This window comes from Peromyscus californicus, unplaced genomic scaffold (assembly GCF_007827085.1).
Source record: "Peromyscus californicus insignis strain IS unplaced genomic scaffold, ASM782708v3 Scaffold_18__1_contigs__length_77618521, whole genome shotgun sequence".
NCBI lineage: Eukaryota > Metazoa > Chordata > Mammalia > Rodentia > Cricetidae > Peromyscus > Peromyscus californicus.
This window is the reverse complement of record NW_026294480.1, coordinates 31,077,285-31,091,904: the sequence shown is the minus strand read 5'-3', so window position 1 is coordinate 31,091,904 and position 14,620 is coordinate 31,077,285. Positions and strand designations below refer to the sequence as shown.

The following is a 14,620-nucleotide window of genomic DNA, read 5'->3' as shown; positions in this document are numbered from 1 at the left end:
GCTCCTAGGGTGCGCGGGGCCGGTACTCACCCGCCTGGCGTCCTGCTTCTCCGGAGCCCGGCCGCTCTTCAGCCTCGCAGGGGCGCGGGTGCGGACGTCTGTCCCGGCGTGTGAAGGCGGCCCCGCGCCCCGGCTATGAATCAGCTGCGGGGCAAGTGTCCAGGGGCGGGAGTTACGGGAAGGCGACCGAGGGGAGGGCCGAGGGGCCCGCACTGTTGCAATTTCCCGTCTCGCTGAGCACTTTTGGCACTCCTGGGACCCACAGGAATTTGCCTCCTGGTCCCAGGGGGATGTAGGGGGGACAACCGGGACCCTGCAACGGGCGCTGTTCCCGGGACGGGGGTGGGCGGGCCCGGGAGGAAGGGAAGTGGGAGAGGCCTGGGAAGGAAAAGCTGCGCCCGGAGCACCCCGCTACTCTCAGAGGGACAGGGGTGGGGGAGCGCGGGGAGCCGGGACCCTGTGCCCGGGGCCAGGTGTTCCTGCACGGAGCCACCTGCGACGCCTGCAAGACCCAACTCCGAGCGCGCTGTCAGAAAGTTGCCTGAAAGGACAAACTCGTGGGTCAAACTTATGATCGTGTTCAGAGCAAGACAAACGTGTTGGAACAGCCGTCTATCCAGCGTCTTTCCCCTGAACAACCTGGAAAACCCCCTTGTCTGACCATGCCTCCTGCCGCTACAGACCTGAATGCTTTGTCCACAGAGAACCGATTTGCTTTCTCTCCTTAAAATGCGGTCCGATCTTTATCTGCTCAGGCGTTTGAAAGACATTTTTTGAACTCTCTTTATGGTTGTATGGTAGAATGTCCGCAGCCAGATCGACTTTGGGAATTGGCATGAAGCGATCGCGACACGTGTGGCAACGTGTTCCCTTCTGGCCAGGCCCAGAAACTGGGAGTACCGCCCACCTGCACATTACACCGTGCTCCTGGGCAGCTAACACTAGTTCAGTGTGCGTTTGGAAACCACCTAAAAGTCACAAATGGAAGGGAGCTGAGGGGAACTGTGATAGATCAGGACGCGTGGACCACGAATGAGCTCTTTGAATCAGTAACTGAGTTAATGGGACGTCTCAAAACAATGTCAGAAATATTAGTTATTACAAAAACCTTTCTTTCATGTCTGTGCATGCTTTTTCCTCCTCCCTAATGACACTTCAGGGAAGAATAATTTTTTTAAAGATCCAAATCCTCTCAGTACCTAATACCTGATGGTGCCCTAGAGACTGGAGTGCACAGTAAATATTTGAAGACAATCAGGAAAAGGTACAACAATTCCAGTGAATAAATGTGTGATCCTTTGCCACACCTTTCATTACTTAGTTTTAGAGAGTCCATTAGTGTGGCCGTGTGAACAGCCTTAGGAATACCTTCGAGCCAAGTTCTCACCCACTGGGAAGGCTTTCTGATCTATTCAACTAAGAAAAAAATGGTGTGTGGGTGTGTCAGTACCTCCTTTATAGGAAGAGTTGAGGGAGCTGTCTCTTATAGCAGAAGCCACATTAAATAAGAGCCATCAGTGTGGAGAATGCTTTTAGTTTTCACGAATGTATGTGGAGCACATTCTTCCTAAGATCTCCCCTCCTTCCCCCACCCACCAGTGTCCCCCAAGCCAGTTATAATTCCACTTCATGGTCATATATGAACGCATGATTTTATGTGTCTGTGTAAAAACCTAGGAACTACAAACAAGAAAAAAAAAGCTGGTGACATTTGTCCTCCTAAGATTGGCTTAATTCACTGAGTATTATTATCTTCATTTGTAGTCACAGTAAGTAATATGACTTTGACTGTGTGTGCATACACACACCTTTTCCTCACCCGTTCCTCTACTGTTGGACATCTGTGTTGGTTCCATAACTCAGCCACTGTGAAAAGTGCTGGTATAAACACTGACATTCAAGGATTCCTGTGGGATGCTGACTTTGAGTTCTTTGGGTAAATACCCACTTTACGTGGGTTCCTATTAATAGTATTGTTGAAAGAGACTAAAATGTCAAATTTTAGTAATGATGTATGCTTTTAATCCCAGTACTTGGAAGACAGGCAGATCTCTGTGAATTCCAGGTTAGCCTGGACTACACAATAACCTGTTTGAAAAAAAAAAAAAAAAGTAGTGACTACATATAATTCATTTACTTTTGTCCCATTCTAATTTCTTAAATATGTGCCTTTATTGAACAGTCTAGTTGCTATATACATTGTACATTTGTGCTCCTACTCAGAGAATGGGTGTAGTGAGTTGAGAGTTATGCTCCCCAAATTCACATCAAATCTCAGAACGTGACCGTAAGTGGAAACAGGTGGTCCCTCAGGTTTAATTGAATTAAGACAAAGTCACTGTGGATTAACACAGCAATGGCTATGTGTTATAAGAAGATGTAAATCTGGACATAGATAACCAAAATGAACACTGTATGCCCGAGAAGAGAGAATCTGAACCTATTCTATCTCATACCAAAGACAGACAGGATGGCTGACACTCACCAGAGAGAGGAGTGTAACAGATTCTCCTGGGAGCACCTGAGAAGGAACCTATGCCAGCCACACCTCGACTTCACTCTCCTGGCCTCCAGAGGTGTGAGAAGATGGACTTCTGCAGATAAACGCTGTCCAGTTTGGGCTGCTTTAGCAGTCTAGGAAACCTGTTCGTGGGTTATGTGCCAAAGGTTAGTTTTTTTTAAAGTTTTCTGAGGAAAGTACCTTCTTAATGGTTGATAATTACCTTCATCTATAAGAATTTATTGTTTTCACTTTTGATATCTCATAGATTGTCTTTAGGGCTTCAATGAAGAATACTTCTATATTTCTGACCAGTGGTGATCTTGACTATTTTTTGCAATAAAATTTAATGGAACTTAAATTATGATTTCATCAATGTATCTGTCTATAGTGAAACAAAATTAGGTTTTCTCCAAATTTTTAAATCTTAATATATGGCATAAACTGTAGCTATAGGATATCTACCTCTTCTAAATATCCAAAAGAAGAGCTCCACATGACAAGGGAAGCTGTTGGATGGGAGGAGGCCACATGGAACTTCTTAGTCTTTCTTCCAAAATTTCCCCAGAGAAACCAAGAGGCAGTCAGAGGACCAAGTCTGAGGGCTGAATAGAGCTGAGGTAAATTTACATGAGGGAGAGCGTCACTTTGTAATTCTCAAAGAGTTCCTCTTGTAATCATGCTCACATCTTGTTTTAGAGATCACTGGAAACAAGATCATATGGAGAACTTTTTGATATATTTCTATTCTTCTCCCCTGACCTTTAGAAAAAAAATGTTAACTAGATGTTTGTTTATACAGCTGCTTCTATGCTGTAGGCCTTTAATTATGGGACTTAATAAATATATGAGTTCAGTAGTGGATACTGGAAGATAGGTCAGTGGTACAAAGAGAGAAGTACTTTTGAGAGAATTAGTTGGGACCTCACGGGACTTGCAGTTTTAACCTTAAATATTTCCCAAAGACCATGTGTTGAAGACTCTTTACCAGCCAGTGATGCTGGTAGGAGATAGTGGAAGCTTTAGAAGTCGAGATCAACTGTAAAAAAGGAAGTCACTGGTGCACACCCTTGGAGGGACTATTGGGACCCTGGCCCTTTCCTTTCTCTCTCAACTTTCCAGTTGCTATGAGATGAACATAGACCTTCTGCACGATGTGTTGCCATAGTAACATGATGTACTATGCCACCAGAGCCCTGAAGTTAACAGGGCCAAGTCATGACTGAGCTCTTTGAGATCCAGAACCAAAATGAAAGTTTCTCTCTTTTGAGTTGTTGATTTCAGGTATTTGTACCAGCAACTGAAAACTTAAAAACACAGGTCTACAATTTAATTTTTTAATTTGTATCTCTCTTATAGACAGTATGTAGTTAGGGCTTTTACAAACATCTATTAACAATCCCTGCAATTTAATTTGATAAAGATTTTATTACTTGTATATTTAAGGCCATTGTAGGTACACTCATATTTTTCCCACTATCATTATGTGTTTCTTTTCTTTAATATTTTTCATTTGTTTTATTCTTTCTGGTTTTGTTTTTCTATTCTTTCCTCTTTTCTTCTCTTAGATTTGAATTAAAATTTTTTTCTTTCAGAATTCTACTTTACTTTTTCAATATGCCTTGTTACAACATGTTTCAGTGTTTCTCTACAGATTATAACATAGTCTTCGTGTTCACCGTCTGCTTTACATAGTATTGTACTGTTTCACACGAAAAATACATTTACTCACACCCTGTATCCTTTACACCATGGTTGTAAAGTGTGTTACATCGATAGACAAGATAAAACAACATGTCAAGTTTCTAAAGAAAATGAAGGAGGTAGACAAGATGGCTCAGTGGGTAGAGATGCTTGCTGTCAAGCCTTACCACCTGTGTTAGGTCTCTGCAGCCCACAGAGACTCTCAGATAGTCTGCTGTTGCCCTGAGTCATGGGGATCCTGCAGCTATGGGTCTGAAGAGACAGCCCTTTCACACGCTCTAGCAGCTCCCAAATGGGGAAGATGTTGAGTGGGCCAACTCAAAGCCCTGGATCTGGACCTGGGTGGTAGATGAGTTGGTCAGCCTGCCAGCTTTCCTGCACCCAGGCCACCAGGGCTGGCTCTCCCTCTGGCCAAGTGAGTGGGGATGGGGGGCATATGGGGATCAGCTCTCTGGTCTCCCATGCCTGTGCCTCTGGGGCCAACTCTCCTGCACTGAATGGTCAGTTTAACAGAGCTGTCAGCTGTGACTGGGGTGCCTCTCCCTACACTGTAATTTGATTTATTAAGCATCTTTTAGTAGGAAGGTCTAGCTCTTTCCTCTTCTAGGTTAGATTTCCTCTAAGTCAGTTTTTTGACTTAGTCAGTTTCCTATTACTGGAACAAAAATCTGAGGTAGTCAACTTATAAAGAGAAATAATTTAGATGTTTTAGTCTAGTATCAGTGGGCTTAATTGATGACAGGCCTGTGTCAAAGCCACAGGTCCTGGTGGGAATGTGACTAAGCAAACCTCTCCCCTCTGGGAAGAGATTGAGGAGAGGGAGTCCCACGATCCCTTTCAAGGTCATGTTCCCAGTGAACTAAAGGTTTCCTATGAAACACTAACTATTACAGATCCCATTACCCCCAATACTGTAGAAATATAGCCTTTAAGGCATGGATTTCAAGGGGACACTTAATATCCAAACTATAGTAGGAAACAATAGCCCAGCTTTCTCTTTCTTTTTCAGACATTGGAATGTATTTACCTTGTCCTTAAATATGAAAGTAGATCAGAGCAAACCAAGCAAAAATCTGCTGAAATCACGTAAGGTTAAATCTATATGGCTAAACAACCCATTGAAATGAAGATTAGTAAACATTAAAAGCACTGTATTATAAGGGAAGTACTTTAAACAAAAGAGGGGAGAATGAAGCATGTTCCCACTTTCTCCACTGAACTCTGTGTGAGTGCTGAACAGTGCTCAGGGAGTAATGAGCTACGCCTGTTCTTTGTGATTCCGTTTACGATTAAGTTCATCAGGCTGCGATGCAAACTTGCTGAAGTTGTTTCCCTCTCTACTGCATGTTACCAGCCTCTTTCATTCGATGTGAACACAACAGCAACTCTTGCCCACTGCAGAGTATTGCTATGTGATGATGCTTTTAACTTTGATGTTACCTTGGGTAATTTGCATACTCTCAGGGGAAGTGTGTGGAAACCTACTGGGGAGAAGTGCTAGAATTTAGTGTGGTCCAGGCGAAAAAGGCACACCCAAGAAAGAGGAATGTCATGCCATCCATTTTCTTAGCTTTTGCAAAACAAAGTGATCCTAATGCTGGTTATATAAAGAGACAGCATGAAGCTAAGGGTGGGGGCATGGAGGATGGACCTTTCCCTTATAATCAACTTTGCCCATCCTTGAGATTTAAGATACCAAATGAAAAAGTGGAGACATTAGGGCTTTCTCGAGGTTCATTAAGGGAAAGCTAGTTTTTGATCAAAAGAAAAATAAGTCTGAATTCAAATACCTCTGGCCTTGGGTAGAGAAAGGATATTCTGAACTCTCAAGATTACTTAGTTTTATCCCCTCTCTTAAGAGTTAATCCAACTGAGGCCATCAATCGCTTGACCATGAGACCACCCTTAAGGAAAGCTCATTCACCTAAAGACATGCCAAGGAGATGAAAGGAATAGTTATCCCCTTAATTTGATAATCTACTTTCACCCCTTTGGCTCCCCCTTCAGTGCAGCTGCTTACAAATCTTCATCAAGGTTGCCTGCTCTGCGTTCTTATTCAAAGGGGGCGGGTCTTCCTTTTCCCCTTTCTCCCTCTTCGTGGTCATGAGACAAAATCCTGAGCATTCTTGCCCCGACACTCAAGACTCTCACTCTTTCTCCAAAGCCCACCCACCTCCCTCCTCCAGCTGCTTGGTGACCTCCATTGCTGAACCTGCCTGTTATTCTTGGATCCTAGTTTAAAACAGCGTGACTTTTCCTCTTCTTTCTCTTTTTTTCTTATGCACTGAACATTTTTTTTTTGTTTTGTTTTTAACCTCCCAACCAAAGTTTCCCCTCCGTTCCCTCCTCCCAATTCCTCAACCCCCACATCCCCATCCACCCCTCCTCCACTGCTTCTTTTCAGATACAGGTAGGCCTCCCATGGATTGTAGGAGCCAGAGGGGTCAAGGATACCACAAGAAAAACCACAGAACCAACTAACCTCAGCTCACAAGGGCTCATGGAGACTGAACCGACAATAAGGGGGGCTGTATGGGACTGACCTAGGCCCTCTGCATATGTGTTACAGTTGTGTAACATGGTCTTCTTGTGGAACTCCTAACAGTCGGAGGAGGGGCTGTCTTTGACTCTGATGCCTGCTTTTGAGACCCATTCCTCCTACTAGATTGCCTCATCTAGCCCTAATAGAAGACACGGGCCCTAGTCTACTGCAACTTGATATACTTTGGCTGGCTGATATCCATGGGAGTTTTTCTCTTCTTATTCATACCTCTTCCAGCAGTTGCATAGGTTTATAGCTTGCTTGCCCTGTGGTTTCTCTCTCAAATGCCAATAAAATGGTCCTCAAGTTTCCTTCTGAGTCTGTTTTTAAACTCTTTGACTTACGAGATTATGAATCCACAAACTGGAACACTAATTCCCTGTTAACAGTAAGAACATGTCTTTCTAGAAATTACTGGACCATGAGCCTAAAGATCAAGACCTAAGTGTTTCCAAAAAGCATGATTTTCTTCTGAACACTTTCCTTGTTCTCAGAAACAAAACTGAAGAGTTGTTTAGTTGACTGGAAATTTAGGCTTACAGTAATTCATGCTTACCAAATCGCAGCTTTTACATGCACGCAGGTGCTTATCAGAATAACATTGTTTATAATAATAACTCAAAACAGAGTTTCTGAGCTTCGGGGAGAGCACAGCATCCCAGCACAGACAGTACTATGGTCCGTAAGCCTGGAGGCAGATGGTACACCTCAGCTCAGCAGAAGTTGGTGTTAAATGGGCTCTTGAGAGCCAGAGAAGACCTGGAGAATTCTCTTCAACTCTTAGCTAGAAGGGCAGCCATTCCAGGCCCAGAGAAAGAGCCAAATTCTGGGAAACAGAATTTACTGGAGAGGCAAACCCAGGCCTGGCTGAATAGCCCAGGTTTTTGGAGAGAATGAATACACTTTCATCACAAACAATGTTTTGGTTTCTTACTGTTTTTTTTTTTTTTTAAAAAAACTCAACAATTATATTTTAAAGATTTGAACAGTTTTTTATTTATATGTACATGTGTGTCTGTGTCCAAGTGGGTGCTGGTAACTGTGGGGGCCAGAAGAGGACACTGGGTCCCCTGGAGCTGGAGTAACAGTCCTTTGTGAGGCCGCAAAAGTGGAGACCAGAAACCAAAGTCAGTTCTTCTACAACAGCAACAACCCTCTGAACTTCAGAACCATCTCTCCAGCCCCCAGAGATAGTAACTTTTCATTTGAGGGATTTCCTGGGTAATTCTGTCACTGCCCACGGACACCACCTCAGTCTCTCCGAAGAGGAAGTTCAAGATTTCTCTGCAAGATAGGCCATTTGAAGAGGACTGATGCTTAATCCATTGAGGTACGCTACCCATTGAGGTACACTATCAGCCTACACTTGTCTCGTTTGAGCTTCCTTTATCTCTGCTTAGATTAAGGACTTACGGACGGCAACTTCGAAGTGCAGAGGTGTCCAGGGTGGGTGAACTACCTGCCTCAGGTGACTGGAGCTGCCGGTCATTGCCCACCCACACCTGTGAAATGAGGCTGCAGCCTTTGAAGCACGCCTGAGTTTCCCCAGCCCAGCAAGGTGCAGTCTTGGGTCCTTACTGGCATAGAAATTGCTGGGCACCAGGTTCACCTGGGCCAAGCTGATGGTGGAGAGTGCCAGTTCTAGGGTACCAAGAGCCCTCGGCTTCTGGATGGATGGAGAGGAAAGCCCGCAGCATATACCGTAACCACCTCAATCTTCCCACCCCAGGGGCACCATCATCTATCTTGTGCTCTCTAGGAAAGGACTGCCAGCACACAACGGCTCCAGGGAGACCCAACCCATTCATTCCTCACCAAGGGCTACGTAGAAACTGCTGCCGATGTCCCGAATGATGCTCCCTTTAATAAATATCAGGATGAGACGGTGATTGTGAAGCATAATAATATTTTTTCATGTGTGAACACTAACTTGTTCCATTTGCTGCACGGGTCCCTGCGATGGCTGATATCGGTTGTTAATTCGCTTAGATCTGGAGTCAACTAGAGACGTGCTCCTGCGCAGGTCTCTGAGGGCATTTCTAGGAAGGAGACCAAACCTCTCCCAGGGGTTACCTTCCTGAGGGTGGCTCAGATACAAAAAGGTCTGAGAGAGGGCAAGTGTTGCTTGATTGCCCTGCTGTGGCATCTGGTTCCTGAATGCTTCTACTCTGATGCTGCCGCCGCCAGCCTGTCGCCATCAGAATCTAGCTTCTTCCGCCTCCTTCACTCGGTTTCGGTGTGAATGTGAACTTAATTCCTAGCCGTGGAGTCTGTTCAAACATCCTTTACAGAAAGCCAACTAAAAATAACTAGCCAAGGGGCGAGCCCTCTTGTCTTCTTGGCACATTTCAGTGGCAACATTAAAGTGAACTGCCGGCAGCATAAGAAATGAACACCCATTTGAGTTTCCTCTGTTGAGAATTCTCTGTTTAGCTCTATAGCCCATTTCTTAATTGGACTGTTGGGCATTTTGATGTCTAATTTCTTGAATTCCTTATATATTCTGGATATCAGTCCTCTGTCAGATGTGGGGTTGGTGAAGATCTTTTCCCATTCTGTAGGCTGTCGCTTTGCCTTGTTGACTGTATCCTTTGCTCTACAAAAGCTTCTCAGTTTCAAGAGGTCCCATTGATTGATTGTTTGTCTCAGAGTCTGTGCTACTGGTGTTCTATTTAGGAAGTAGTCTCCTATGCCAATGCGTTCAAGACTACTTCCTACTTTCTCTTCTAGCAGGTTCAGAGTAGCTGGATTTATGTTGAGGTCCTTGATCCACTTGGACTTAAGTTTTGTGCACGGTGATAGATATGGATCTATTTGCAGCCTTCTACATGTTGATATCCAGTTTTGCCAGCACCATTTGTTGAAGATGCTTTCTTTTTTCCATTGTGCACTTTTGGCTTCTTTGTCAAAAATTATATGTTCATAGGTGTGTGGATTAATGTCAGGGTCTTCAATTCGATTCCATTGGTCCACATGTCGGTTTTTATGCCAGTACCAAGCTGTTTTTATTACTGTAGCTCTATAGTAGAGCTTGAAGTCAGGGATCGTGATGCCTCCAGAAGTTGTGTTATTGTACAGGATTCCTTTGGCTATCCTGGGTTTTTTGTTTTTCCATATGAAGTTGAGTATTATTTTTTCCAGGTCTGTGAAGAATTGTGTTGGTATTTTGATGGGGATTGCATTGAATCTGTAGATTGCTTTTGGTAGGATTGCCATTTTTACTATGTTAGTCCTGCCTATCCATGAGCATGGGAGATCTTTCCATTTTCTGACATCTTCTTCAATTTCTTTTTTCAGGGACTTAAAGTTCTTGTCATATAGGTCCTTCACTTGCTTGGTTAGTGTTACCCCAAGGTATTTTATGTCATTTGTGGCTATAGTAAAGGGTGATGTATTTAAGGAACTGCTCAACATCCCTAATCATCAGGGAAATGCAAATCAAAACAACTCTGAGATACCACCTTACGCCTGTCAGAATGGCTAAGATCAAAAACACTGAAGACACCTTATGCTGGAGAGGATGTGGAGCTAGGGGAACTCTCCTCCACTGCTGGTGGGAATGCAAGCTTGTACAACCACTTTGGAAATCAATATGGCGCTTTCTTAGAAAATTGGGAATCAATCTCCCCCAAGATCCAGCTATACCACTCTTGGGCATATACCCAAGAAATGCTCAACCACACCATAAGAGCACTTGTTCAGTTATGTTCATATCAGCATTGTTTGTAATAGCCAGAACATGGAAACAACCCAGATGCCCTTCAACTGAAGAATGGATAAACAAAATGTGGTACATATACACAATGGAATACTACTCAGCAGAGAAAAACAATGGCATCATGAGGTTTACAGACAAATGGATGGATCTAGAAAAAATCATCCTGAGTGAGGTAACCCAGACTCAGAAAGACAAACATGGTATGTACTCACTCATAGCAAGATACTAGACATGAAACAAGGATGACTTGTCTGCTACTCACATCACCAGGGAGGCTACCTGGAAAACAGGACCCCAAGAAAGACACAGGGATCACCCAATGACAGAGAAATGGAATGAGATCTACATGAACAGCCTGGACATGAGTGGCGGTAATGAAAGGCGAGGGTTGAGGGAAAGAGAGCTTGGGGGAGCGGGAGATCCCAGCTGGATCAACAACAGAGAGGGAGAACAAGGAATAGGAGACCATGGTAAATAAAGACCACATGAGAATAGGAAGAAGCAAAGTGCTAGAGAGGCCCACAGAAATCCACAAAGATACCCACACAACAGACTGCTGGCAGTGGTCGAGAGACAGCCCGAACTGACCTACTCTGGTGATGGGATGGCCAAACACCCTAATTGATGTGCTAGAAACCTCATCCAACTACTGAGGGATCTGGATGCAGAGATCCATGACTAGGCCCCGGGTGGATCTCTGGGAGTCCAATTAGCGAGAATGAGGAGGGTTTATATGAGCGAGAATTGTTGAGACCAAGGTTGGATAAATCACAGGGACAAATAGTCAAATGAATGGAAACACATGAACTATGAACCAATGGCTGAGGGGTCCCCACTGGATCAGGCCCTCTGAATGGATGAGACAGTTGATTGGCTTGATCTGTTTGGGAGGCATCCAGGCAGTGGGACCACATCTTGTGCTCATTGCATGAGTTGGCTGTTTGAAACCTGGGGCCTATGCAGGATTGTTTGGCTCGGCCTGGGAGGAGGGGACTAGACCTACCTGGACTGAGTCTACCAGGTTGACCTCAGTCTGTGGGGAAGGCTTTGCCCTGGAGGAGATGGGAATGGGGGGGGGGGGTTGGGGGGAAGGTGAGGGGGACGGGAGGGGGGAGAACAAGGGAATCCGTGGCTGATATGTAGAACTGAATTGTATTGCAAAATAAATTAATAAAAAAAAAAAAAAAAGTAAAAAAAAGAAAAAAAAAAAAAAGAAAGAAATGAACACCCACAGCCACTGAGACTACTGAGGTCACTGGCAAGGAGTGACTGCCACCCTATGGTCATCAGTTTCATTAGCAGAGGCGCATGGCATGGGGCGCTGCTGTTTCTCCCTGCAGCGGAAAGGGAGTAATGTTGTCGGTGTTAAAAAGGTCTGTGCAGTGTCAGCATTATTCTATGAATCCCAAGTCCCCCAGGCTGGGGTTGTTTATTAACCTCCAGTGACATTTTATTTTGATGTAGTTCAGTTCTCAACTCCTTTGCTGTTACATTAGTCTCCAGGGGATAGCTGCGTTTTTAATTTTACTATGAGTGAATATATATATATATATCTTATCTTCATTTGTAAAAAAAAGAAAGAGATATATTTTTGTTTGCTTTTTGTTTGTTTGTTTGTTTTTTGTTTTGTTTTTCAAGACAGGGTTTCTCCGTGTAGTTTTGGTGCCTGGCCTGGATCTGGCTCTGTAGACCAGGCTGGCCTCGAACTCACAGATATCCGCCTGGCTCTGCCTCCTGAGTGCTGGGATCAAAGGTGTGTGCCACTACCGCCCAGCCTGTTGTTGGTTTTTAATGTGGGTTCTAGAGAGTGAGCTTAGGTCATCACTGAGTTTCCCCAGAGAGCAAATTTGATGATTGTCATAGGACAGGGCTGGCTTGCAGTACTATATGTTGCATGTGTAGACTACGTTTACCGACAAGTGGGTTCCATGTAACATAGGGAGATCTTGGGTGTCAGAGAGGCTAAGGTCACATCTGAGCTGTGCAGTAGCAGTCAGAAGATTCTGGCTCCAGGTCCTGGACACAGTTCTAGAAATAATATTCACAGAGAATGTGCATCATTAGGGCCCCACTGCCTGAAGATTCAGAGGCCACTCAGTGGACACGTTTTCTTGTCTCTCTCTACTTGTATAGCTGTTTTGTTTTTTAAAGAACATATCTCTGTAGAAAATGATAAAAGTTTATGAAAACTAAAGAAGAAAATAGTAATTTTTCACTCAAAATAGTAAAAAAAAACCCAATTACTTCTTATTTATCCTAGCACCATAAGTGGAAATAGACAATGCAGTACTATTCATTTATGACAAGGAAGAGTTGGGAATGGCTTACAGGGCTTCCATGAAGTAGATTCACATTACTGGGCTGGGTCAGCAGCACACAGACAATGTCACTTTCTTAGGTTGACGTCTGATGTCCTCTGGCAGGTGGTGGCTGAAGGAGCTAGTTGCTTCTATATTTATAGACACACCATCTAGAACAGGTGGCCTTCAGAGTCAGGAGCAAGAGGTGAGAGGATTGGAGGCCGGCAAGAGTCATCTGAAAGCTTGAGTCAGTCATTGTCACTCATATCTCATTGACTGGAGCACAGACAGCTCCAACTGAGATGCAAGGGAGTCTGGGAAATGGAAACCTTCTGTGTACCCCAAAAGAACAAAGGTAAACAGAGTGAGTGAACACACTATCTAGGCAAAGACGGAGCTTTGCTAGAATTAGTGATACATTTTTAGTAGTACAATATAATTTATTCATAAAACTATGTTTTTGAAGTGTAGTTAATGACAGGAAAATGTCAACGAAAATTGAAAAGAGCAAGAAATAGACTCCTGTCATTCTAATTTTGGGAAAGAATAGTATCTTACCTGCATATGCATGCTTATTAATAAGAAATAGGATAGAATATAAAGTATATAATTTATGCTCCTTTAGACAGTAAGGTTATATGCTAATTTATGTATTTTATGTTTGCGAAGAAATTGCTAAATTTTCATGAATAATCACATTTCTTTGAAGAAAACCAAGATTTTCTTTACTTACATTTATTGTGGTGTGTGTGTGTGTGTGTGTGTGTGTGTGTGTGTGTGTGTGTGTGTGGTGTGTGTGTGATGTGTCATTGTGCATAGAGGCAATAGGACAAGTTGTAGATGTTCCACTGTGTGGGGTCATGAGATCGAACTGATGTTGCTATGCTTTATGTCACCTGTCCTTATCACTGAACCATCTTGCCAACCTCCAATTTTCGTTTGTTTTGCTCTCCATTTTTTTTTCTTCTTTTCATCCACCACACACAGGAATAATTGGCTAATGCAAAACAAACTCGATATTTTTGTGGACTTTTTGTTTCATTTTGCTTTGTGTTGTTTGGTTTTTCTAAGTGAGGAATAAATCCCCAGTGATCCTGGAAGCCGAGCTGAGCTGACTTCAAACTCCTCTAAGTAGGAGGTAGGCATTTAGCTAGATTGAGGAACTTCTAGGCACGCTGGAAGTGTCCCGTCAGCAGAGGGCAGCACTCAGCTTCAGCGCTCCGGATCTGAATTAACTTGTACACTAACTGTGCTAAGAATCACAGATTAGACGCATTCCTCCAGAAATTGAAGCCAAAGCCTACGCAGGTCACCGTCAGGGGCAAGAGTCTGGATTGTGTACATTTTTTTCTGAACAAAGCAAGCAAGCAATCAGGTCTGGCCTTTAGGAGGCTTTAATTGAAAGCAGATGAGAACTAACCTCCACACTGGGAGCGTACAGCGTAGGAGCACTGTTTTAGCAAGCAGACAGCCACGTTCTGATTGCAAGAGAAGCACGGATCAGGCCAAGGGGGTTGGATAGTCCAGTATGGAAGTGCTTTCCAGAAACCAAGTTTATTTGCAAATTGAGACTGCTGATTAAAAAAACATTAAGTCAAAATTTCTATACCGGGCAAAGAATTGTGACAGATTCTCAGCAGGCAAACTATAGTCACCTGATTAAAACCAAGAAAATTTGCTAAAATTGTCTTCATAATCCACCGTATTGGAACAATTTATAAAGATGACCATGTCTGATGTCGAAGAGATCCTGTGTTGGCAGTTAATTCTCCAAAGCAACAAGTAGGAATATGAATTAGTCAGTCTTTAATCAACTTATGCTTTCAGCAAAAATACTGTAGGCAGGCAAGAGCAGC

The 14,620-nt window shown here is 43.6% G+C and overlaps 1 protein-coding gene across 4 annotated transcripts in view; it reads right to left on the bottom strand.

Moving 5' to 3' along the window:
- The window catches only part of Osmr (oncostatin M receptor), a 59,442-nt gene extending 59,094 nt beyond the window's left edge, over window positions 1-348 (bottom strand). For 2 of the 4 annotated variants that reach the window (XM_052743193.1, XM_052743194.1), the window contains exon 1: window positions 31-345. The gene's annotated coding sequence lies outside the window, so the exon portion shown is untranslated. Of the gene's footprint in view, window positions 1-30 lie in introns of all 4 variants that reach the window. The other 2 variants (XR_008219482.1, XM_052743195.1) reach the window with 2 other exon arrangements.
- Window positions 349-14,620: the final 14,272 nt, after the last annotated feature.